Source organism: Mauremys reevesii, linkage group 13 (assembly GCF_016161935.1).
Source record: "Mauremys reevesii isolate NIE-2019 linkage group 13, ASM1616193v1, whole genome shotgun sequence".
NCBI classification, from domain to species: domain Eukaryota; kingdom Metazoa; phylum Chordata; order Testudines; family Geoemydidae; genus Mauremys; species Mauremys reevesii.
This window is the reverse complement of record NC_052635.1, coordinates 21,911,550-21,937,515: the sequence shown is the minus strand read 5'-3', so window position 1 is coordinate 21,937,515 and position 25,966 is coordinate 21,911,550. Positions and strand designations below refer to the sequence as shown.

Here is a 25,966-nt window from a genome sequence, read left to right as displayed (position 1 = left end):
TTTTCCACTGACTTCAGTGGGCACTGGATCAGGCCCTCAGTGCTATTAGCGGATACAATTCAAATACACCAAGCAGGTATGTGAAGCAAGAAGGTAACACTTTTCCATAATCACTACTCATAGTAAAACTGCACTTGAATTTGTCTTTTCCGGTTTTAAATGACCCACGTGATAGTGCTTCCATCATTCCCCTAGAAAGACTATTCCAGTCTAGGAATACTCCTCAGATTAGGAATTTACCCAAGTAGTCAATTTAAGCTTCTCTGTGCTCTGATTAATCTCTTACTCTTAGCAATATGCCACTGGCCCACTCTGAGCAATTCCTTCCCCTTTCTGTGGTTACAGCCTTCTAATACTTGGTTTTGGTTATATTTCCCTTAGTCATCAACCAATCATGGTACATATGCTTAGTTCTCTTAACCTTCTCCCGCAAAGCAGCCCTTCAAGATCCTTAATTTTGCATCATTTTCTGATTTCACCTCCAATTTCCTGATGTCTTTCAGTATAGAGGTGCTCAGAAAAACCAGAGCTACTACTGATTCCAACAGTACTGTGTGTAAGCTCAAAAGCTTATCTCTCTCACCAACAGAAGTTGGTCCAATAAAAGATATTATATCTCACCCGCCTTTTCCCTCTAATATCCTGGGACTGACGCTGCTACATCACCACTGCTTCCAAAATAACTAATTGTGAGTTAAGGTGGCAGAATGCATCCTTAGCAGTTGTAGAAATAGTGAGATGATGCTTCTTCTTGAGGGCGGCAGAATGAGGTCCTAAGTGGACTAATAAAAAGTCACGAGCTTTCACTTCTTTTGAACCACTCAACAGTTTGATCAGATCCTATTTTATCCATGCACTCTCCCATTCCTATATATCTATAATGATTATCCATGCAATTCTGGACAACACACAGGCGTTAAACAAAAAAACCTAGCTAGATGTTACCTCTCTGTTCCAAGCACTTTTCCCCCAATGTTCCTTGAACATCCTGCAGTGTTGTTCTAATCCAGGCGTGGGCAAACTTTTTGGCCCTAGGGCCACGTCGGGTACAGAAACTGTATGGAGGGCCAGGTAGGGAAGGCTACACCTCCCCAAACAGCGAGGCATGGCCTGGTCCCCACCCCCTATCCAACCCTCCAGAACCCCCACCTCCATACAACCCCCCATGTTCCCCACCCCTGTCTGCTTCCCGGGACTCCCGCATCCTATACAAACACCCCTGCTCTCTGTCCCCTGACCATCCCCCTGGGATGCCCATCCCCTATCCAATCCCCCCTGCTCCCCAACCCTGACTGCCCTCTGGGGCCCTCCTGCCCCCTATCCAACCCTCCCTGCTCTCCCTGTCCCACGTTACCTGTGGGGTGGGGGAAACGGGGGCTCAGTCCTTTCCCTGTGTGTGTTTCTCCTGCTCGTTTGGCTGCTCTCCCTGGCAGTCAGGCAGGGCTCGCTCCCTGTCTAGGCTTGGCTGCTGGGGACAGGGGCCACACATGCTGGGAGTGGAGGGGGACCCTGGCTTGCTCTGCCCCTGTCCCTGGCAGCAGGGCCCAGGCCCCTTGAACACGCCCCGGAACCCTCCCGGAACTCCCCCTGCTCCCTGCCCCCTGACTGTGTCACCCTGGAGCACCAGGTCTGGCAGTGCTATAGCCATACTGCCTGGCCAGAGCTGCAGCCACACTGCCCAGGTGCTGGGGGACCTGTGACTGCGAGAGAGGCAGGGAGGGAAGGGAGCAGAAGGGGAGGGGCCAAGGGCTAGCCTCCGCCCCGCTCACCACACTGCCGGGGAGTTGGGCCGGCTCCTCCGCAAGCCTGTCCTGACCCCGCTCCCTGGCAGGAGCTCGGGGGCCAGAAGGAAGGGTCCTGCAGGCTGGATGTGGCCCAAGGGCTGTAGTTTGCCCCCCTACGTTCTAATCTCTTCTCCTCTTCCTCAGGACTCAGTCTTCTGCAGAACTCTAACATGAATTTGGCAGGCTTGGTGTTTAAAATAAAGACTAATAGCCCAATTGTGCAGTCCAAATGTGGGCAAAACTCCTGATCACTTAACTGGGAGTTTGCTTGCATAGTGACTGCAGGATCAAGTCTTAAATGGAGCAAAGTAATTTCAATGAGTAACAGCATTAACACTGGCAAATTCTGCAGGTCTTCAATACCATCATAGCTGATGCTACCCAACTGCACCAGAAATAGCTCACGCACTGATGCAAATAAAACATAACAGAAAAATTCACTGTTAGGAATTTGCACACGCTTGTATGGTTTGTGACATTCTTCCTTCATTCCGGCATGTTCTGGGACGTTAATTTGCACAGCATTGCCCAGTATGCTCTCACAGCTACTTCTTAGGCGTTGGAAATCAAGAGACAAACAGCAAGGTTTAGGTGTCCATGTGCAGAGTCACTTTCATTAGCCAAGGTGCTGGCTTGCAAAGCGTACGGAAACAGCCTACACCCAGTGAATGTTTGCAAACTTCAAGAGAAAGAGAATTGTTTAAGATAAGAGCGCATAGGTAAGAATAATGAAACGAGACTAAGAATAGGGACATTTAGCCTGAACAGTGGGATAAACTTGCTGCCAGTGAGCTCTATCAGGCTGTGGAACAGTCTCCCAAGGGAAGCCCTGACACTTGACAGGTTTAAAACTAGCCTGCACAAAGCACTGGTAAGTGTACAATAGGGAATAGTCCTGCACTGGCAGGGAGATGTAGTAGATAACCCAACAAATATTTTCCATCTCTGATTCTGTAGCAAGGTTTCCCATCCTCACTTTTAGCCTTCAGAACTTTAGGGTGGATTCTGGTATATTTGGTGCAACTGGGCAGCATTTTATGGATGAGCATAAGGGGAACACAATGGATTATAAATGCAGCAGCTCTGGAGTTTAGTGATGCAAAAAAGAGAGCCAATAATTTTTAGTGCCATACACAAACATTCAGCCCCAGTGCCAATAGCTCACCAGGTGTTCAATTCTATAATTTTTACAGTAGTATGCCCTGAGGGATCAGCGGAACATTTTAAAACTGCTGAACCTTTGGAAAAAGAGGAAAACAAAAAGCAGGTTTAAGATATATATGTTAGATTGGGAATTCCAGTAGAATAAAATGGAATCCAACGTACAGTAGCCTTGCGATATAAATTTTAACAGCAAAGAGATGTTACTGCATCACAAAACTGAACTGAGATATTTAAATATTGATAGCATCAATAGCAGCTTTGAGAGTATAAAGACAAAAAGGTAGCATTCTCACACACAGTGCAGAGAAAAAATGTGTTGGAGGGGCATTAAAATTATGAACATTTGGGAGCTGATGGAGGAGACTTAACCCTATACATTTACTCCTATATTATAAATCTCAGTTTATAAAATATTGTTTTGCAAAACTGAGAATAAAGCTTGCCACAATCAAAAACACGTTACATTAAAAAATCCTCTCACTTTTCCATTTCCCATTAGACTAGGAAATGCTGAATGCCAGCCTTCGCCCCAGGAAAACCAAACCCTTCCATAGCAACGTAAAGAACAGAAAGCTCTAACGCAGCTCTCCTTAGAGAAATAGTTTACTATTTTTTAGCTGCATAATCCATGCACCAAGTCAGCTCATCTATTGAAGTTTTTACCAGCAGAACCACTGCAGTCTAAATGAGATGATTAGAGAGGGGAGGGCGACACTGCAAAGCACTGCATATGTGAGGGTTCACATGCACAGATATACACCCTCTCCCACTATCTGAGCTCAAGGTTCAACTGATCCACAGAACAGAAAAATATTTCTACTCTTAAAAAATTAGCACACAGCAAAACAGCATCACAAAAAAAACAAACAAAAAACACACAAATAAACCTCTTAACATTTTAAAAAAATAATCTAATTTAAACATATTGCTTACCCGAAATACGCAGGTTACAACAATCCAGCTGCTGTAGAATTCACCTAATTTCTTCGACATATATAGAAAATGCTCTTCTTTTTTTGCTCTTAATCTTCGAGCACAGCCTCAGACCAGCCTTCCTTCTTTCATTAGCTGGACATGTGTCAGCTCTCTCACATCTGCGATTTCTCACTGACTAGAGCCGCCTGTCCGATCCCAGGGAAACACAGATGGATCCCAGATGGGAAGGTCCAGCCAAACAAACCAGCTCTTTACCTCGCCAGAATATCCAGATATAGACACACACACCCTCCTTTCTCTCTCTCTCTCTCCCCTCCCGTTCTCTCTGTTACCAGGGCTCCTTGCCAGCTGATGTCACTAAGCACACACCTACCAGTGACTCTCAGCCACTTTGACATTAACTTGTTAAATACCCATAATTTGTTTATGGCTGACAACAACACCGATACTGCACTACAACGATCCATGCTAGCTCCCCGTGAAGAGGGGCTTCAAAGGATGAGACTATTGGACGTTCAACTGGACTGACCCTTCCAAAATCCTTTATGCCTTTATGTTTATGCAGCTCTTGTTTGTAGAGAACGCCTGTTGTAAATCACTCTAGTAGGCAGCCTGTAGTGCTGAAGAGAGTCTTAATTTTAGCACTCAGTTTTAAAAACTGGATTTGGATAAGCTGTTTGGTAAACAAACTAATTTTCTGAAGGTTTTCTAGTGCACGTAAATCTTTCTTGTAAACTGCCTTCAAATTTCAGTCTCAGTTTGCAAAATTGCAAAACTGGCATGTGTTAACAATTAGAAGCAATAAGAAGATACTATTCTGACGGTGCAAGGATCTCAAACTAGGGCTGGAAAACTCAGAGGAAGAGTGATTAAATACGTAACATTCTAATCACAGAGGAGGGGAACTGTTAAAGAAAAACATGCCTTATTGTTTAAATGATATGTATAGTGGATTCATGGGATAAATCTTTTTTTAGCAGTCACTGAGGAAGCTCATAGAAGAAAGCCATTGGACACAACCAACTTGGAGTGTTTCCGTAAAGTATTTTGGGCTGGTCTACACTAGAAAATTAGATTGACCCAGCTACATCACTCAGGGTGTGAAAAAACCACACCCCAAGCTGACCTAACCCCCTCAGTGTAGACAGCATTTGTTCAAAGGAAGAATTCTTATGGGACCCCCTCCCATAACTGCAGTAGGTTTCTACACTGACCCGCTACAGCTGTGCTGCTCTACCGTTAAGCGTAGGCATAGCCTTAGACATGGTAACGCTGCAACACGTAAGCACCTCTGCCAGGATTCTCACTTTGTTGTAGCCACTCACCAACACACATCTTGGACAAGAACAGAGCTCGGCTGGCAGCAACTACAGTGATCACACTGCACCAGTGCTTCACACATGAAGCCAGATGCTGGGACCTAGGGGTAGCACAGTTCACATCCACAGCCAGTGCCACACATACAAGGGCCCCTGCTCGAGTTTCACACTGCTTCTGCTCCTTGAAGAAGGAAAGAGGTGACAGCACCACCACCGGGACTTCCTTGAGCTGTGCAGGTTCAAACATGTAACATGACCCTTTTGAAAATTGTGTGGGCAACACTGAAGTTTCCCATATATTTGTCTGAAAGCTAGACAGCTCAACAAAACTCCCAGCAACTAATGACAATGTAAAGCCCAACATTGCCAAGACTACCAAATGCTGACTTTAAGGGGGGAAGAGGGGGAAAGTGGAAATCCTGATTAAGATGCTGATTCTCTGAAGAGCTTTGGCACAAGAATGGCAGAGGTGTCTGATGATGGATGGCAGATAATTATTCAGCTTCCCTGAGAATTTTATTGCATGATTCTAGCACAATGATATCTAAGGGCCAAGCGTGCAATGAGGCAACTCCAAGCAGAGAGTACTATGCATGGTCATAAATACTTGCAGGAACAGGCCCCAGGCTACTGGAAGTTATACAGAAATTGAATGGCCTCAGCCAATTAGAAGCCAGGGATACTGGCCAATTACAGAGCCAAAACTGGTAAGGGTGGTTCTCAGTTATTAAATTCCCAGTGCTTTGTTTGGTTACTGGTCCCCAGAAACCCACAGCCCTAGGCTCTCAACAGACATGGCCACTTCAGTGTCTCATCTCCCTCTTCATCCCCAAATTGCTCTATTTCTTTTCATTCCCAAGTCAGGTTAAGAACCCCTCATTTCTCTTGGGAGGGAGGAATAGAAGGGGATAGGGAGAGAGAGGAGGAGCTTTTAAAGTAAAGGTTAAAACTGTGCTCTGTGGGAGTGGGAGCTAGTCCTTCCTAAGCAGCAAGGGTGGGGTCAGAGGCACTGAGGGAAAGAACTCTAGTCACTTGAGTGTGCCCCCTACCAACTCAGTAATAGCAGCACCCTGGGCTCACATACGCTTGTCTTCAACTCTGGCGTTTCAGCCCACAGAGCCCCAATCAGGATTTACAGGACTCAAGAAATGCTCCAGAGGTGTGCCAATGCGTGGGCCATCCTTCCTTTCGGGCAGCACTCTGTCACAGCATGCTAATGGGGTGTCTGCTCACAAAGGATTGTTTTCTAGATTTAACTAAAAAAAAGGTCTATTCAAACATCCCCAACGCCTCTATTTACTTGTGCTCTAATCAGCCAACCAGCCAGCAGAGGGGGCACTAGTTTAAGCCTATTTTCAGATCTCTCTGTCCCAAGAAGTGACAACCAAGATGTCAGTGCACCAATAAGAAAGTTAGCTATAAAAAAAATTATGTTAAAATTTCACCTTCCTTGAGAAGAAAAAGAGTTCAAATGAAATGAATAGACCTAAATGTCCCTTTACAATAGTTCTTCTTTGCACGAGAGTTCAATTCCATCTAGCTTTTTATTAATATATAGTACATATGAATGACATGATTCATTCCAATGACATGGGGAGGGTATCACTTGGAGAGCTGACACATTTAGCCTTTCTACCCCAAAGAAGTTGAACCTGAGTTTACATTTGCAATCGTTTCCTAGGTATGCAACTGTTCTGTAAATAATTTATATCAGGGGAGATTAAAGCAGGTGAAGTTCTGATCTGTTCAAGAGATGTTTTATTTGAAAAAGTTAGGGTTTGGGGTGTGTTTACCACCTTTTACAAAGCACATGCAAAATACTGAGGCTGTCAATATTTCACAAAACAAGACAGAAAAAGTGCATCTTAGTTATGCAGACACAAACAAGTTTAAAAAAGTTAAAAAACCAAAACTTAAGTTTTCAAGAACTATTTTCCTCATGTTTTGGCCTGCAGTCCCAAACACCGCCAGGGGAAAAGTCAATTTGCAACAGCTGCGGACAGCTAGTTAAGTCCAAGGACTAAACAACACAATTAGGGAAAGTGATAAAATATTAATGCAGCAGTTTCACAAAAAAATTGTTCAATATTGTTTTATTATTGTTGAGGTGAAAATGTATTCCCACAAATTCAGAGGCTCTGGGGGCATCTCACCATCCTTATATAGTCAGAAGTGTGACTGTATAAGAATGGCACCTTATTCAATGGATCTGTTCTGTGGTTCAGATTCATATCTTTGTTTTGTAACAAAAAAGTTTTTCCTTTAACTCCCGTTAGCTAGCCCAGCTCTGGGAGAGAGAACTGAATTTTATTTTTAAAATTTATTTTTTTTTGCTTTGTCAGCTAGGTTCCATCTGCAAAATCCCTTGTTGTTAGTTATGGTGCATAAGCCAAAGAACCGATCTCAGTTTCCAGAACTCAGAGTCAGTTTGCAGGATACATCATTAAAAGAAACAGGCCAGACTATTGTCAGCTACTGCTAATGGGCACAGTTTAAGGGGCAGAGGGGAGGGAGACAGAGAAAACAAAAAGGTGGCATAGAGCTTGCTCTTGATTTCCACCCAGCTCTGCTGTACATACGGCAGTTCCCAAGCATAAAAAACAGGCAAAGACTGCTTTAACTCTGACTGCATACGGCCCCAAGGGGGCGGGTCCAAAACTGCAGTCAGGAACAGACACAGCACAAGGAAGTCCCAGCCAAGCCACATCGCCTTTCCTCTAGTCAACCCTTATGCTGCCAGCAGGGTGAGGGTGTAGCAGAGGAGGCTCTATGCCAGTAGAAGTCCCCCATGTGGTGGGGTGATCCTCCCACAGCCAAATAATAATAATAATAAATAATAATAATAATAATTGGAGCTATACCAATCTCCTAGAACTGGAAGGGACCTTGCAAAGTCATCGAGTCCAGCCCCTGCCTTCACTAGCAGGACCAAGTACTGATTTATGCCCCACATCCCTAAGTGGCCCCCTCAAGGACTGAACTCACAACCCTGGGTTTAGCAGGCCAATGCTCAAACCACTAATCAGTGCTACCATCAGCTTCCCCACATACTGCAGTGCAATGTGGACACACTGCCCAGATGGATCTGGTCAAACATCTTTTTTCTTGTAACTTGAGCAAATTTGCTCGAGTCATTTGGATATAAATATGAAGCCCCACTGTGCCATTTTAAGAGAGCCACTTTTCAGAGTATAACCATGCGACTATGGCTACGTCTACACTACCCGCCGTATCGGCGGGTAGCGATCGATTTTTCAGGGATCGATATATCGCGTCTCATCTAGACGCGATATATCGATCCCCGAACGCGCTTCTATCGATTCCGGAACTCCACCGCCGCGAACGGCGGTGGCGGCGTCGACGTGGAGAGCCCCGGACATCGATCCCGCACCGTGAGGACGGGTAAGTTATCGATATAAGATACTTTGACTTCAGCTACGTTATTCACGTAGCTGAAGTTGCGCATCTTATATCGATTTTTCCCCTTAGTGTAGACCAGCCCTAAGAAACCCAGGCCTTGAGGTGTGTGATTGGGACCATATCCATACTCTGTGCAAAGAGGCACATTGCAGCACACAGAAGTTTTCCAAATCCTTCTTGTATGAGTGGATTTAATTGGCTGTGTCATACCAGTGTTATTAAAATGACAGAAAGCTACTCGGATGGCAAGGGCACTTCATGATACCACCAATGGCAGAAAGCTTCTGAGGAGCCATCAGAAGAAAACCACTTTGTCAACAGGCACGTGAGTTTGTTGAGGACTCCCCTCTCCCCAAACAACACATTCTCAGGTATTTTTAAAGAAAAAACCCCCAAAACTCAAGGCTTACAAAATTTAATTTCAAGTTGTTAACTGCAAGAATGCCTTTGAGAGCGCTAACTTTTGTTGTAGCAGTCAATTGTCACTCAGCGGCAAACAAATCTTTCCCCTTATTTTCACAACCCTGAAAATAGTTTTTAAGTGGAGAAAAATCAGACATATCAAGGATGTTAAAAGCAGTTTGCAGTTATATTAATTCAGCGTTACAGACAAATTAGGAAAATTTGCCCACTCTGTACCAAACCGACTGAGAATTTAAAATGTTACTTTACTTGCCTGTGTCAAAACAAGAGAAGAGATATACCCACTTCTCATCAAGGTGAACAGAAATGCACTGCACTGAGTAGCCTCATAGGGTCTGTCTACACAGCAACTAGACACCCGAGGCTGGCCTATGCCAGCTGACTCGGGCTCGTTGGACTCAAGCTGTGGGGCTGTTTCATTGCTGTGTTGACCTCCGGGCTTGGGATGGAGCCTGGTTTCTAGGACTCTGTGAGGTGGAAGGGTCCCAGGGCTCAGGCTGCAGCCCAAACCCGGAAGCCTACAGTGCAATGAAACAGCCCTGCATCCCAAGCGCTGGGAGCCCGAGTCAGCTGGCACATGCCAGCCATGGGTTTTTATTTGCAGTTTAGACATACTCACTGTGACAGAACGGGGCATCACCATAATAAAGAAAAATACGCACTTATATGGATGGCTTTTAATCTGTCGCTATCAATCACTTTACAAAAGGCGAGTGAACCTTGATTAGGGACCTCCTCCAAAGCCTGCTGAAGTCAACAGGAATCTTTCCATTGACTTCCATGGGCTTTGGATCGAGTCTTACGTGACTTGCCATGGTCACAGAGCCCATCAATGCAGCCCGTCTCAGCATTCCATTCACTAGCCCAAAAGGGAACGGCGTTCTAGCCTTAACTTATTTTGAAATACTTTCCTCTATAAAGAAAAGTAATCGGTGACTCCTCACTACAAAAGCTCAGCAACTGAGAAACCGTGCAACTCCTTCAACTATGGTGGCGTTCCCGAGCCCACTTATCCACTGACACTTTAAAAACCCTTGCACTCCAATCTGAGTCTATGCCGGTTATGCAATATGTATGTATTTTTTCATCCTTGCAAACGATATCTGTAACCCGCATAACCCAAGCCTGACCCCAGATGTACAGTACCTTCCCTCTCAACCTGTGTATATTTCATTTCAAACATTTACTTTACTAAATTTTTTTTCTCTGGAGCAGATCTCTTGAAATAAATTTTCTGCTAAGCTAACCCGTCCACTCCCTGTGCCTTTGCCACCAGAAGGAAAAAATGTAAAGACAAGACCTACCAACAAGAAAAAATAAACCACATAAACTGACAGACATCGAGCAGGATTCCTAGTTAAAACAGGCAACTAGCTAGTTTGCTCTGACAGCAGCCATCGCTAAGGATTCTGCAACCCAGATGTTGATACTGTGCACGGACACCACCATGGAAAGAACTAATACTGCATGCAGCGGCTAGGAAAATTGCTCTCCGTCTCTGTGCATTAATCTGGTTCTACTTTCTTCACATGGGAACGTTCCATGGAAAGAACTATGAAAACAAAGCTTGAACACTGCAGACTATTGATATATGCTGCTAGCTGTGGTTTCTGGGAAAGCAGAGAAATCTGGAGAATTTTTCCAGTTTCCAGTGGAATTTTTATGCCTATCACAGTCCATTCCCCGGCAATCGGAGAAAATCTGAACTTGCTTTGACTTCTATTAAATTCTTCACATATTTCATGATGCACCGTGGCTTTATTTTTTGCTTTCTGGGCTCCTATCTTGGAAAGACGCCTCAGATTTATTCATGGCAACCATGGAAAGCATTTACCTTTTAAGCTCCCCACTTTCCACTGCACAGAAAATAAATCCAAAAGTACCAGGGCAGCCAAAGTCATTTGTCAGGGTAAATGGAAACTGTAAATTCATGTTAAACGGAATGCAATGGAAACCAACTGGAATACTCCTCCTCTTCGAGTCTCCAGGTTTGGCAGGAAAGTCAAATGTTTGGTTGCTCCCTTTATTCCTTATATAAAAGTCACTAGACCCAGGAAGGGACAGCAGACTTGGATGCTTCTGAAGGTTCAGGGGAAGCTCACTGCCTATCGCTGTCTGGGGGAACCGTGGATAATGCTCATTCAGGTTAGCAACAGTGCTGCACGGAAGCCACCCTCTCGGGTGCACTGACTGGAGATTAGGATCTCTTAGTGTGGAGTAAATTCAGTACATTTAACAAACATACCTGTTTCAACAAGTTCATTGTTTAAACCAGCACAAGGCCAATTCTGTTAAGAGCCTTGTCTACCGTAACAGACTGGCATCCTGTTGGTACCAGTGCAATATATGTTGATTATTTACATAGACTAAGCAGCCAGGGTTTTACCATTCGGTTTTACTATGTCAGGAGTGACCAAACTTACTGATCCTCTGAGCTGCATACAACAATCTTCAGAAGTTCGAGAGCCAGGGTGCGCCTGTTGGGGCTTCAGCCCCACTCCTGCTGAAGCCCAAAGCCCTGGCAGGTGTGCCCTGTGGAGCTGAATCCCTGAGACCCCTCTCCCCACTGGGAAGAAGCTCCTACCCCACCACAAGATCCCCCTCTCCGTGCAGTCTGGTAAGTGGAGAATGGGGGCGGGGGCCTCAAGCCACACTTTAATGGTAAAAGAGCCATAATTTGGCCACCCCGTACTATGTCGGACACAATTAAAATGAGTGAGTTTCCAAACCTTAAAGTAAATACACACACACACAGACACAGAATGAGGTGATGTCAGCTTATTTCAATGTTTGAACTGGGGGTGCAAGGAATTTCATTTAACAGCAAGGGGGCTAAGAAAGGGGTTGGGAATGAAAGTTCAAGAGCAATGAATTAAGCAGGCAGACACTGTACAATGCAGTCTACTGAATTTGTACAGAAAAATGTTTGCCACATGAGAAAAATGGTAGGAAAGGTTACCTGTTCATTGTTGCCACTTGACCTCACAAGTGAAGAAAAAAAAAATACCTGAGAATTTTGTATCCCTTCCAACAAAAGGAAATTTTTCTAAATTTAACACCCTTGCCCTGATCAGAAATCCAAGTCCCTGTAGCCGTCACGGGTATTTAAACCAAACACTGAAATATGGAAAATATGAGTAATCCTATTTGGAAAGAGTAAAACCCAGCCTGCAGAGGATTAAATTTAAACAGTTAGTTCAATAGCTCTGTAACAACAATATTTTCCAAATGGCAGGGTGAAAAGATACAAGATTCTGGATTCATTCATCTTCAGATGTTCATTTAAAAGATATATATCCTCATAACTCCAATTTCTGCAACACTCATCTTTCTTAACTAGCTATCTCAGTCAGGATGATCAGGAATATTTACCAGCTTTGGAACGTAAACTGGTTGAAATCTTTTTCTGGCAAACTCAATCACTATATTCAGTCACTTCAAAACCCCTCAAGCATTATTCTGTTATAAACCATACTGAAAATCTTTGACATTTTGGGCTATGTAATTAAAGGGCTTCAATCTTTTGTGTCCCTTTGTGCCCACAAGTCTCGTCTCACAGGTTAAAATGACTGTGCATTCACATTTAGAGAGTTTTGAAAGCCTGTTTCCATGTTCAGTCACATCACTGTTCTTTCGCACATCCCTGGGATACCCAGGACTTGTTAGCAGCATCCCTCAATTCACTTTGAACCCTGCCCCAAACAATTATTCAAACCTTAGCCTCACCCCTCTCCCCCGCACCCCCCACAAAAAAAGAGGAAGATCCAGGAAAACAGTAGCAGAGACTGTTAGAAACCTACTGAAGCAGGAACGTTCAATGCTGTGATTTGCTGAATTCTCTCTTGATGTAGGAATAACATTCATGATAAAATGAATGTGATGGATCCCAAACACCTCAAGTACACTGTGAAACATAGTGCCCCATATTGTACATCCCTCTATCATTACTTTATTCCTTAAAGGCCGCTGACTTTTCCCAACCCAGCCAATAGCCTGTTTTGTTTCTTTGTTATCACATCTCTATTTTAATAGAGGAGGTTTTTAACCGCTCAACATGGGTTTCTATTTCTTATTCACAAGCATTACACAGAAATAATATTGTTGGTTTTCTTTTGAAATTGCACTAAAACAAAATCCCAAGTGGCTGCTTCCCCATGTACCTTACTACCTCTGCATGATTATAGTGCCTAAATATGTTATGGTACTGGAGAGGCACAGAAGGAAATCATAGAAATGTAGGGCTGGAAGGAACCTCAATAGGTCATCTAGTCCAGGTTTGCTTTCATGGCAGACTACAGCAGTCACTAACCTGATAACTTGGGTTTTAAAACCCAAGTTTCTAACCCAAACCACAACCTCTCTTTAAAAGACTATTTTGCAGTGCACCCAGAAGCTGTAAAACTGTGACCAACACTGTACTGCAAACCACCAACTAATGGATTTGAAGTAGCACTTTCCAATGAAGTAATATAAATTAGAATGCTGATTGTTGCCAAACTTTTGTTAGTTTTGCAGATGTAATGCTGAATGGAATTCTCTCACTCCCCTCCCCGATCAAAGACAAAAAATAAAAAGGGGTGACTTAACTTTCAGTTTTGTTTTTATCTAAATGTGAACTTTTTCCTCCCAAAGGCAATCTTTGGCAGCCTGCTCTTGTTGTCAATTGGGTCTCTGGATCATTAGCCTCATAACAAATGGTGGCAGTTGGAAAAGAGACAGACCTTTTGTGCCTGCAGTGGTATTCCAAGCTTTCAGCTCTTGGCTCCATGAAGTCTGATTTAGCAGCACTGCTGGGAGCTATTAGTTTACGAAAGAACCAGCACGCCCACCCAAGCACAGTAGACTGCAAGGGGCTCCTCTTACACTGATGCCATGTGCCTTTCATTCTGCCTGGAGGAGTTTGAAAGGTTGTGGTTTCACTTAGTACAGGAAGCCAATCAAAAACCAGAATGGCCAGGGGAGAAGAGTGGAGGTCAGACAAAGAATGGCCGGATTTCAGCCATGCTGTGGTGTTGGAACATGCAAAGATATTAGTTGATGCACAACTTATTGGAAGTGTTTGTCCTCCCACCAACTAGTAACTTTTAAGATGTAAATTCCAGCATCTCCTTCATTTGTTCTTCCCTTCACACTGCCCTTCACTCCTAATTTTCCTTCCTTCTTGGTGTCTCTCCTGCACATTTTCAGCATCTGTTCTCTTTCCTTCCTTTGCCATCCTGTTTCTCTCCTTTGTGAGGTTCTTCTCTTCCTTCCCCATGTTTCATCATCACTGTAAATTCTACCCTCAACTCCCCGGCTATTCCTTAGACATACAGAACCCCATCCCAAAATAAGTTCATTCTACTCCCTTCATCCCCGACACATTTACACCAAGTTCAGCTACCTCCCCGTACCCTTCACTCCCTGCCTCAAACACTCATTGTATCTCCAAAAGCATACACCTCAATCAATAAACCAAAGGAGGGAGGGAGGGACCCATGAGGCTGTTCCTCTGCAGCCTGCCAGCCCAGCCTGCTGGGATCTTTGTGGGGGAGCATGGAGAAAGAGTGGGAAAAGGAAGGAACTGGGGAAAAGTATGGCTGACTGGTTGCTTGTTCAAACAGAACCATTACTGATAGGCAGTGGCAGCTCTCATCATTGCTCCTTCTCGGACAATGTCAGGCTGCGCCATGAAGAGTCAACAGCTTTTGGGCAGCATTGCTTGGGCTAGTGATGCAGCAGTGGCCCCGGCATCATGGCTCAGAGCAAACGTAACCATGAGCCACAGGCGGCTCTATAAGTACCAAAGGCCAATTTTTAAAGGTATTTAGGAACCTAAAGATGCAGATAAGCACCTAGTGGGATCTTCAAGAGCAACTATCGTATATACTTGATCATAAGCCGGTTCGTTTATAAGCCAACCGCTCCCCTCCCGGCCCCCTCAAGATGGATAAGTAAAAATGGAAAATTTTTATAACCCGTTCATAAGCCGACCCTATAATTCAGGGGTCAGCAAACTTCGGCTCCCAGGCCATCAAGATAAGCCGCTGGTGGGCGGAGATGGTTTGTTTACCTCAAGCTCTGCAGGCACTGAGGTAAACCTAAGTAAATAAAGTGTCCTGTCACACCAGCTGCTTACCCTGACAGGCCAGGACAGCAACTGGTTGGGAAATTTTTTTGTGGGGGAGAAGCTGGGAGTCAGAGGAATAACCCCTGTGACCACTCCCCACATGACCCCACCCCTAGCCCGGGACAGCCCCACTCTCCCCATCCCATCCCTTTCCACCTTATCTGGGGAGGATGTCTCTGGCCTGGCTGGAGCTGCTCCGGCAGACTGGGCAGCACAGCCACAGCCTGCTCCAATGGGCCAGACCAGGTGGCTCGGCTGCAGCATGTTCCAGTGGGCTGGGAGGCACGGCCACAGCCTGCTCTGGGGGGCAGGGCCGAGCGGCACGGCTGCAGCCTGCCAGCCCTGGAGCTGCAGCTGCTTCAGAGGCTGGGGCAAGAGCAGCATGGCCCGCCTCTTCCCTTCTGGCTCTGCTGTCTGTGCTGCCTCTCCTTGCTCCCTCTGCTGGGGAGACGGGCTGTGTCCCACCTCTCCCTCTCTATATCCATTCACAAGCCGACTCCCTTCTCCGGTGCTTCCCTTTTTTACTAAAAAAATTTGGCTTATGAACGAGTATATATGGTACTTGTATCTTGGCAGTCAGCCCAGATTCAGTCTGGCTCTCACTACCCACTGGCTTCAGTGTTTGGGTTGCAAACACAGCAAAGAATCGTTTTGCACGCAACGCACAACCTGTGGAACTCCTTGCCAGGGGATGCTGTGAAGGCCAAGACTATAACATGATTCAAAAAAGAACTACATAAGTTCATGGAGGATAGGTCCATCAATGGCTATTAGCCAGGGTGGGCAGGGACGGTGTCCCTAGCCTCTGTTTGCCAGAAGCTGGGAATGGGCAACAGGGGATGGATCACTTGATGATTACCTGTTCTGTTTGTTCCCTCTGGGGCACCTGGCATTGGCTACTGTTCGAAGACAGGATACTGGGCTAGATGGACCTTTGGTCTGACCCAGTATGGCCACTCTGATGTTCTAAATCCTGCCCAGCAAAGTTATTTTTTCTTGATTTTGTACTGTTTTAGGAGACAATGTGGTCTAGTGGAGAGAGCATCGGACTGGGATTTGTGAGACCTGGTTTCTCCTCTCAGCTCTGGCACTGACCTGCTGGCTGACCTTGTGCAAGTCACTGCCTCACTCTGTGCCTGAGTTTCCCCATCTGTAAAATGTCAATAATGACACTGACTTCCTTTGTCAAGCACTTTGCCATCTGCTAAAGAAAAACATGATATTATTATTATATCATGGATAAACTCACCTCAGGACAAAATTTATACCAAGCCTAAGGACCTAAAGTTAGGCTCCAAAATCCATACTTAGGAAACTAAAAAAAAGATAGCCTGATTTTGCAAAGGTGCCCCAAGCAGCAGCAGCAGCCCTTTACTTTGCTTAGTACCTCTGAAAATTGGGCCACTTAAATTTGTAAACCCCTAAATATGGATTTAGGAGCCCAACTTCCAGGCCAATGGGTTTGTGGAAGCAGGGAAAGAATTAACAAGGATTTGAAGGGGATTTTAATGCATGTCAGTCAGTTAGCAAGAGTTAGGCCAGCTGTAACCCTAATGACGTGAGACTTGTAGAAGCAAGGATAGTGTGAGGCGAGAGGAAAAGAACTGTGTAAAAAGTTATTACGACCTTGTAACTGATAACCAAATATGCAGACTGGTGTCTTCTAGGAGTGAGAAAAATAAGATAGCAGGATGGTTTATGTATAAACAAAATGCAGTTGCTCATTATTGTCTGTATTATTGCTAGTTATTGTCTGTAATAAAGGTATAAATGCTTGCTGTAATTGTTTACGAGTTGAGAGACCTGTCCGGGACTGGGGCCACCCTGTGTCCTAAGGCACTCACTCCCTCTATTGTAATTACTAGAGAAAGAATAAAGTATTTGATTTTGCTGCACCCAAACGAAAAGCGAGAACTGAGTTTTTCTCCGACAGTTTGAAAATCTTGACCTTCATCTTTTGTCACAAATGAAGCTTTCTTCCAGCACCATGACGTATGTCAAGAGGAGAGTCACGATTACAAGTTTCCAGGATCAATGTTAGCATTCCTACAAGTTTGGTGAGAAGTGCTTCTCCCAGGGGAGCTCTTGGATTGCTACGCTGAGCAAAAAGAGTCTACACTCTTAAAATTCACAGATAAAAAACTGTTATGATGGGACTGAGGATCATCTGAAGAGGAGCTCTGTGTAAGATGGCAAGTTTGTCTCTCACTCCAACAGAAGTTGGTCCAATAAAAGATATTACCTCCCCCACCTTTGTCTCTAGAATTTAATAAACAATTCTGTTGAGGATACACAAGAAAGATATCAACTCCAGCTCACTCCCTTAGCTGTGAATGGGAGGAAAAAGCAGGGAAAAAAACCTATTTTAGTCACTAAAGTAAGCAGATATGACTGAATACTCACACAATGGTAGATCTGCTATGTAGCATGGGGCCATTTTTATAGACAACTTTTCAGAGTAAAACTGCAACTTAAGTTAACACCTTAAATTCACAGCGAATAGTGTTACTGTATTTATTGCATTGAACAAACATATTAGGCACTATAATTTCCCTTACATGTTATGTTAGGTCTCAAAAACTAATATTAAGCCAGTGCCATTGGAGAAACATCTGAAATCAAGTGTAAGCTGACAGAACACACCAACCCACCTTCCATTACAAACTTAAGAACTACACTAGGGTAGGCAACCTATCGCACGCGTGCCAAAGGTGGCACGCAAGCTGATTTTCGGTGGCACTCACACTGCCCGGGTCCTGGCCACCGGTCCAGGGGGCTCTGCATTTTAATTTAATTTTAATTTTAAACATTTTTAAAACCTTATTTACTTTACATACAATAGTTTAGTTATATATTATAGACTTATAGAAAGAGACCTTCTAAAAATGTTAAAATGTATTAGTGGCCTTAAATTAGAGTGAATAAATGAAGACTCGGCACAGCACTTCTGAAAGGTTGCCGACCCCTGAACTACACCAATGCTAACAATCAATAGCTACCTAGAAAGCATGGGTCCAGTTCAAATAGGGAAGTGCAGTGAGCATCAGCAAAGCTCCAACCCTGGCATTTTTCACTGTAAATCTGTGTGTTTTGGCTTTGCTTATTCCTGACAGAGGATTAAAGTGACCTATTTTAGGGTTTTATACTGCTGCCCACCACCCTGGTCGCTGAGTGCCTAGCCACGTCAAATAAATAGTGACTCCCTAAGAGTTATCAATAAATATAAAGGAATAAATCATACTCAAAGCTTTCAAAAGTTACTTTCCATCAAAAATACCTCACTGCCCCCACTGCCATGAATACGTCCATCACAGAAATGCATGTTTTCTAACGAAAAGCACAGGGTTTCATACTCAACATCACAATGAAGAACTAATGAGTAACTTCCTTTAACATCAAAATACAAGGTGACTAGACTCATCAGCCCCTTTATTTTTTTAAAAGAAGCCGAAGTGGCCTGCTCCCACCCAGCACTGCTTGACTAAAAGCTTCCTACAGCAATGTAAATACAGTGCTCAAGAGGGTGTGAGTTTGACAAATAAACTAACAAAAAAAAAAAATCATGAATTATCCAGTATCTTCAAACAAGATTTCATATTTTTTATTCTTTTAGGTACAAGTACCTGTCTCAGTTGGATTCCCCTCAGATTAAATTATTGGCTCCTGAGCCTGCAAAGACTTATGTACATGCTTAATTTCACACACTGAGAACAGTCATTCTGCTTTCAAGTGTTTAGACTGTAAACGCTTATTGTTACCTGTCTGCATAGTGCCTCAGCCAGTGGGGCTCAGCCCATGGCCTGCAGGTACTACTGCAATACCAATAAATAATACAGGAACAGGCCTTTAAGAGGACCATTCAGAGAGTAGAATGTTCATTTACATTAAAAAAAGCATTTGCTGAATTACAACATCACACTACTGTAGATGAGAGGACGTCTACTGAGGCTTTATGTTTAGTTTAAACAGTCTGTCAAAAGTTTGTGCAGGGATTCAAATTAATCAGGGTTTGCCTACAATATAGTTTCATGGCAGATTCCAACAGGCCAATTCACAAAACAACAATTTAAAATATGCAGTCTTTTTCAATGTAATCATTAAGTTAAATCAATCAGAATTGGCCAAGGGAGACAGCAAAAAACAAAAAAGTCAATTCTAAAGTACAACATTCTCATTAACATGCGGGGTTTGGCATTAAGAGTCCTGTGAAGTAGGCACATCTGCCCAATATTCAGTGACCCACAAACAGTTTTTGAAATGGCTGGTTTGATCTGACAGCTTTGCTGCCCAGAGAGAACATTTTATTAATCCTGTGTCCAGCCGACACCTACGCTAAGGTGAAGCTGTGTTTAATTGCATGTGATTCCACTTGGGGTCCATTTTACCCAGGTAAAATAGCACATTAGATGTCTTTTCTTAACTTTTACCAGCTGTGTTTTGCTGACTACCCTGAGCATCTCCACCTGTTTCCACAGATGGTGCAGCTGCAGTTAAAGGCAAACACCTGGCCTTTCATATCCATACCTTGTGCTTTAAAAGTAGATTAGAGTTACAACAGCTCCCCACAGCACTGACCTCGTTAAGGCATATCAGCATGTTGACTGTGAATCCTACTTGGGCACTTAAACTGTTGGCCATTTCAAACACCACTGATCTGAAATTTGGCACACAGATTTTTATATTGAACAAGGGTCACTTACATTTGCTTAGCTTTTGATTGACAGTTCAACAAAAACAATGAAGTCCTTGGAGTCTCATGTGGTCGGGTTTTTTTGCCAACCCTAAACTTTAATTTAAAAAAAAAAATTACAAATGTAATGTACCAAGATCCATTAATCATCAATAAGAAAATGTTTCTAAATGGCCAACATATTAAATTTGAAAGTCAGACATAAAAAAATATTCTTGACCTGGACAGCTGTTGAGTGTCAGGCCCACTGTCCCACAGAGAATGAGCATAGAGGAGAGGAAACAGGTTGAAACTCAGTCCAGATGAGACTGAGTTAATGCTGGAAGCAACTGGAAGATGCAGCAAGCATATTTTCACTATCTTTGATTGAGGGTGAGACGCTATCATTTGTGACGCATGTGTGTAATCTGGGGGTTGGGTTGGTACACAAATGATCATACAGCAGCAATGTCCAGGAAGGCATTTTATCAGTTGCACCTGGCTAGATGATTGTAAATGCTTCTTTTGGATGTGGATCTGCCACTGTTACCCTTGTCATTGTCACCTCAGAATTGCTACCTGGAGTTAACACTTTAAATCAATCCAGAAACTTAAGCTAATGCAGAAAGCAGCAACCTGCCTATTAAGTGATGCTTCCAGGTGACAGTGCATGACACCTGTGCTCCATGATCTGCGCTGGCTGCCAGCTGGTTCTCAGACTGAAGATGAAGTGTTGGTTTTGATCAATAAAGCCCTAAATGGCTCGCTCTTCCAGCTATACTGCCGCATGCAAATCAGCAGAGGCACAACAGCTGGACCCCAATAACTTAAAAGAGGTGTCTGGCATTAGAGCATTCTTCAAAGGGGCCCTCAGTTCTGGAAAAAGCTCCCGTGTCTAAAATAGCCCAGGACTGCTAGCCTTCAGCCCCCATTGCGAGACACGTGCTATGAAACAGGGTGGGTTTTGACTGGGAGTAGATGTGCAGAAAGGAGGGGAGTTTTGGTGATTTACATTTTATTTGTTTTTGTAATTTACGGCAGAGGCAGCTAGAGCCTTGGATAGGCTCTATTTTATTTGTTTATAAATCTAGAGAAAATGTCAAAGGCATGTCCATTGTAACAAAGGAGTACTGCCATTTTCATAATTTCATATGTTGGACAATTACGCCTGTGTACAATTTGGTCTTGCAGCCTAGATAATAAAGTAGTTCAAAAAGGACCTAAAGAGTCCAAATTCTTATTACAACAAAGACACTTCCAATAAATCTGATTGCCACATGTATTGCTACTTCTACCGTCACCACCACCATGACCACTCCCCGTACGTTTCCACAGAAGCAAGTGGGTGTTCATACTGTGACTGCAGACATGGTGAAGAATGTGCAGTGAAAAGACACTGCACACATATATACAAGGATGAGTTCTCTCAGCCTGCCCAACCCAAACGTGGAAAAGATGAGCTGAATGGCATTTCCCAAGTGAGATGAACCTTTACTTGAATTTAAGTTTTATGAAACTGGATCAGATGCAATAAACTTACATTATAAGTGGGATAAAGTTTTGCAGTGGCCAATGCTATGTTTAGGTGTAACGAGGACAACCATGATATTCTGGCTGAGAATATCATTTCAAAAGAAGCTTGAGGGGTCACCATACAGAAGATCTCTATGCAAATGAAAGCTATTTGCCTGGCTGATTTGCTTGCTGTCATGTCTAGAAAAACTCTGAACTTTTTCCCTAAGGTTTAGATTTCAAAAAGTTATTAGTGAAGGCCAGAAGGAATCTCTGAGAAGGGACTCTTGAATTATAAGAATTGCTGGAGATGCCGTTTGCAGAGACAACCCACAAATCTGTTCCAGGGGTCCAAAAGTCAAACATAATTGAACTGATACTTATAAAAGCTCCACTCAACTCTAGTCACATTTCCAAAACTCCGCACTGCTCAGCCTCCTGGATACTAAAAGCTCTCCCTTACCTAAGCCGATTTACAATGGGTCTCTGTAGCCTAGAGGATTTTAACATGAAAATGGAAGAGTGCTGCTTGCCCAACCCACGTGAAATGGATAATCTCAACTGGATAAGCCTGTTTTAATGAAGAAGCAGAGCATTTCATGAAGTGCAGAGATTTTCATGAATGACCTGCAAGGCCTCTCCTTTATGGCCCTTTCTCACTAAGGCTATGGCTACACTTGCAGCGCTTTGAAGCGCTAAGTGTAGTCAAAGCGCCAGCGCTGGGAGAGAGCTCTCCCAGCGCTGTCCGTACTCCACCTCCCTGTGGGGAATAACGTACGGCGCTGGGAGCCGCGCTCCCAGCGCTGGGGCTTTGACCACACTGGCGCTTTGCAGCGCCGCAATTTGCAGCGCTGGAGAGGGTGTGTTGTCACACCCTGCTGCAGCGCTGCAAATTTGCAAGTGTAGCCATGGTATAAGGCTGCAATACAAACCTCCAAAGTGTATTTTGTATAAGACTATTACGAGTTATGTAATGAAACACAGGGCCAAAGGTACATGATTCTCTTCTCTGTATACAAAATATTTTGAAGCCTGTAAAATCACGAGCACTGCAAACTTCCCTTGCATCCTCCACCACAAAAACAACCCCACAACACATGCATATCACTCTTCCATCAATGCGCCTCACCTCTTACTTGGAGAGGCTCACTTCTAGTAGCCTGAGAGCCCGGTCTCCATGGTCTATTTAATCTCTGGCATCTCTATTGAGTCTGCCAAAAAGGGACCAACTGTGATATGGACACCTGTCTGCTAGGAATGGACTGAAACCAACAACTCATTTCACACAGGCCAACAAACAGCTGTCAGATGGCAATAACTTTGTTAATGCCAACCTGGGCTGCAGTCAATCTAGAAGTGAAAGGCTCCATACACCACTGCTAAACTGCTAAGCAATCTAGCCTCTGTAAGCTTTAATATCCGTGCAATCTGTTGCATTTAAAAGCCATAGATTTCAACAAATTTAACACTGTAACCTAGGTATAGATCCCCTGTGCTATATTCAATGGATATAAATCCATTGAATATGTATGTATTTAAAAAACCCTTTGTTCTTATAACAAGAACACTAAAGCAGACCACACTGAACCAACAGTTCACAATCGCTCCTTCCCTCAAATGTAAACACACAACTGGTGAGAATAAACAGTGATTTTCTGGACTGACAGAACAAGCAGTGTTGGGGGGATAATTCCTGTGCTGTACCAGTGACTGGAATTACCAAGGCTTTGCCAGCAGCTTAATGAGATGGAAACTCATGTTCCCAATGCCAGGATGTGTTTGCTGGGGTATAAACTACTTGGATGCCCTGCATATTGTACTGCTGTGTTATAAAATAGGTGCAAAAAGCACTGATGCACCCCCATTTGCGGATGGTGCAGTCATCCTGGTAAATGTAGCCAGTTGGAAAGTTCTGGTATGCAGATTCAAAATACTGGCATGCTAAGCTTATGGAGACAGAAAGGCGGTTCCATATCCTAATCATTCCAGCCACTGTTTACTTCCAACAGTTACCCTACGATGGAGCATTGTAGTTACTGATAAGTAGGCTACTTCTAAAAAAGACTCTGTATATTATATATTCCCCTCCACAGATCCACACTCACCTTCCAGCCATTGCTGCTTTCCTTAGCCATGTCCCCAGTGACAAACAGGAGGCAGGTGTTTACACTGAGGCACATGACCCCAAGCTAGGTTTAACTGCTTTTTAATGGTTCCTGGTCAACGCATCTCTGAAAGTGAGAATGTAACAATTTCATGAAGGTGGTGGAGTTTTTGAGCACATTGTGGAACACAAACTAGACAGTTAACCAGCTTAAAGAGTAAAGGATGGGCCATTGGTGTCGGAAGGTCAAGAGCTCTCACAGGTAAAGCAATCTGAACTGCAAACACAGTGGGTGGTAGGAGCTCATAAGAATTTCTGGCTAAAATTTGCTACTTTAAACCATTATATTAAGAAGGACTTGATTTAAGTAAGATGTTCTTTAAAGCAAAGAAAAGAAAATGGAGATAAGACTTTCATCCAACTTGGGCTAAGCTGGAATGAAGATGGTTCTGCTATTTGAGGCAAATCCTGATATTAATTCTATTTTGTTCTGCAACTGGACAGAGTATTCCTCTTTGCTTCCTGCCTAAACTGTTATGTAGTGTTGTGTGCTATGAAACAATTACTGTAATTAACCCCAGAGGTGGCTGGATTTCAAATTTAGTGGTGGGTGCAGAAGAGTTTCCTGGACAAGAGTTTACACTCTTTAGGATCCTTTTGGATGAAAAGATGCTCTATAAAACAATCCTTATTGTTTGCTCCAACACCCCCACAGCTCGTCTGTACAAAGCAGTTAATGCTGCCTGAACCTGCCATCATCTCAACACTAAAACTGGCAAATGGAGGGTGGCACATGCTGAATGTGTTAGTCTGTGTGTCAGAATAGCATGTGGCAGCCCCAGGCAGAAGCAGCTTTGGTACAAAGAGGTTCAGCTTGATCTAAATTTGTTTGTTGAACTGATGCCTCTGCAACTCCCCACTTCCTGCATACACAAATTGATTAACATTGAGTTGTGATGATGATGATAATGTTTCCACTGTAAGTGTTTGATACATACACAAAATACACCTTTACTGACTTTGTACTATCATTAGGTGTCTTCAGAAATATTACAATTATCAGGAGAAAGGTTACATTTACACAAATCAATAGTTGTATTGTATTTGGCTTTGGATCATAAATAGGACTTAATGGATTTTATCACAGCTAAGGAAGTTGCTTGAGGAGCAGATGAAAGTTACAGAAGGAAAAATATTGCTGAGAGTGTGTTGCAACCACTTACCAATTTCTCCTAAACACTCAGCACTTTGAAAAACATCTGAAGGCACAAGAACAAATTCCTTCTGGGGGTTAAGCACCTGAAATCCCCCTTTGAGCTCTTGCCTTTTAGTTAGCATGCACAGAACATTTTGTAGCTGAAAATTACATGGCCAAAATATTGAGCCTTAAGATACCAATTTTGTAATGGAAATGACAATTGACAATAAGGGTGCCATTGGGCACCGTAGTAATACCATTGTTTCCTCTTAGCTGGAAGCAGGTCCCTAACACGAAGTTAGGTATTTAGAGCCATGATTTAGTCCCTATTAGCTTCTTCAAACCATATGCCAAATCCAGAGCCACGCTAGGAATAAGATACTGCATCTCAGTCTGCAATATCCTGTCCACTACATGCAACTTCCATTTCAATAACACCAAACATAAAGATGATAGTCTAAATAAGAGCGGTTTATAGTTAAAGCCAACATGAGAGCCTGAGACTGCCTGAGCCTGCTTCCCACAAGTTCACACGAGTCATATCTTACTAGATTCACCAGACCCAAGAGAAAACAGCCAGAGATAACAAATATAACATGAAAAATTATCACCAGCAAGAGTGATCTCACAGAGCACCAGGATCAAGAACAAAGCAAGGTCCTGCAGGGCTACAGGAAGCCAGCCAGATAAAAGTGCATTCCAATTTACCCTTCCTCATAACATACAGGAAAAGAAAACTAACCACCCTGTGGGTCTCCCCATCTGGTTGTGCTAGAGGTGACAGCATAAGGGCTGCTTCTCTTTCCAAACTTTCTCCTCAGAGCTTCCCCACCTTCACCACTACAAACATTTTGGAGTCTTAAAATTAATGTCAGACTAAAAACCCCTTTAAACTGTTTCGTCCAAGTATTTCCAAAGCTTTTTGACAGGGGAAGAGAGGACAAACCCTGCAGCCATTGATTCAGCTCATAGCAAAGAGAAAGATCCGGGCTCGAAAAACCCAAACCTTCTCTCTTCCCTTCTCCTGCTGTTTTGGAGTCCACGGGCCCTGTTGGGTTCTGATTGTTATGTAAAACAGGTCCCTGTTTCTCCTGGGACCCGCTCAGAGCTTGCTTGTAAACAGAGCCTGCTGAATGAATAGATGTTCAGTTTACAAAAGATCCTTTGCTTAAAGCAAATTTGCCTCTCAACACATGGCCAAACTCTCACACAATAAATTAACTATTTGGCAGCCGCCAAACCTTTGCTGGAGCCAAACCAATTAGGGCTTTAATGTGATCCCAATTTCCTATTTCTGAGACAGGGTGGAACCAGGGAGAGGGCGAGAG

General features: G+C 43.6%; 1 protein-coding gene across 3 annotated transcripts in view; it reads right to left on the bottom strand.

Annotated features, from left to right (window-relative positions):
• CBFA2T2 (CBFA2/RUNX1 partner transcriptional co-repressor 2) overlaps positions 1 to 25,966 on the bottom strand; it is a 91,810-nt gene that overhangs the window by 56,206 nt on the left and 9,638 nt on the right. Inside the window, exon 1 of one of the 3 annotated variants that reach the window (XM_039498400.1) lies at positions 19,856 to 19,878. The exons of the other annotated variants lie outside the window; for them this stretch is intronic. The gene's annotated coding sequence lies outside the window, so the exon portion shown is untranslated. Of the gene's footprint in view, positions 1 to 19,855; positions 19,879 to 25,966 lie in introns of those variants that run through there. 3 annotated transcript variants of the gene reach the window in all.